This window comes from Rhincodon typus, unplaced genomic scaffold (genome assembly GCF_021869965.1).
Source record: "Rhincodon typus isolate 14 unplaced genomic scaffold, sRhiTyp1.1 hic_rhity00008901, whole genome shotgun sequence".
NCBI classification, from domain to species: Eukaryota; Metazoa; Chordata; class Chondrichthyes; order Orectolobiformes; family Rhincodontidae; genus Rhincodon; species Rhincodon typus.
In genome coordinates, this window is record NW_025974539.1 from 1 (window position 1) to 1,103 (window position 1,103).

A 1,103-nucleotide genomic window follows, 5' to 3' on the forward strand; every position below is an offset into this window, starting at 1 on the left:
TGATCAGAATCAGTGCCAATTTATTCTTGCAAGTGCTTTCCATTAGCGAGTGAAAAATATAAATTCTCTGCCTTATATGTAAAAACAAATCTTGGAGGCGTTTGCTCGCTGTCACGTATTTGCAAGCTCCTGTCCCGGCAGCGAAACACGAGAAAGGCAGTGGAGAGAGAGAGATTGCTCCAGCTGTCTCTGTCTCTCTCTCTCTCTCTCTCTCCCCCACACACACACACACAGAGAGACAGATGAGGTTGGTTTGTATTCGATCAAACACAGCAAGGCTCCTGCCCTCCTGGTCTCCTGGTCTCAGTCACTGGGAGCCAGCAGGCACTGGCAACAGGGGACCAAGCTCAGTCAGGGAGACAGGGAGAGAGGCAACAGCAGGAAACAGCGAGGTTCCCAGGGGGGCCTGTCCGAGGAACCGTCTGGCCACATCATAGGGGGTGGGGGTGGTATGGGGAAGGAGATGACATCAGGGTGCTAAGGGCAGGGCAGGTCTGGCACCCATACCCATAGAGATCGGTCGTCTTCTCTCGTCGCACACTCCAGAGGATTCCAAAGAGATGCCATTCTTCACTGCAACAGACAACAGAATATATTAATTAACATCGACCAGGCATTAATCACGGGGCACAGTGTAGAGGGAGCTTTACTCTGTATCTAATCCTGTCACTGGGAGTGTTTGATGGGGTACGGTACTCTAGGAGGGTCAGCGCTGTCGGAGGGTCAGGGAGCGGGGCGCTGTCGGATGGTCAGCGCCAAGGGAGCGGGCGCTGTCGGAGAGTCAGTGCCGAGGGAGCGGGCGCTGTTGGGGGGTCCAGCGCCGAGGGAGCGGGTACCTACTGGGGTCACGGTGGCCTGCTCTCTGGGGCGAACAGGCTGCTGTACTCGATCAGGATGAGCTCCACAATCTGGTTCTGGTAGACTGTGTGTATGGCCATGTTGAGGAAATCCTTTTCCGGTCGCAGCAGAGTTGGGCCGAAGACAATGGCCAGGCTCTGGGCAGACATTCGGTTCATCTGGGAATGTTCCACCACCCTACAGGAGGGGGAGAGGTGGGGTGCAGAGAGGGCGAGGGCGGAAAACAGAGAAACCGGGAGTGGGGG

General features: G+C 55.9%; 1 long non-coding RNA gene across 1 annotated transcript; it reads right to left on the bottom strand.

The window, feature by feature from the left end:
• Window positions 1-3: 3 nt before the first annotated feature.
• LOC125482335 lies at window positions 4-1,037 on the bottom strand. The gene is made up of 2 exons (XR_007261611.1): window positions 841-1,037; window positions 4-573 (listed from the first exon to the last, which is right to left on the bottom strand). It is a non-coding gene; the product is annotated as an uncharacterized LOC125482335 (long non-coding RNA).
• Window positions 1,038-1,103: the final 66 nt, after the last annotated feature.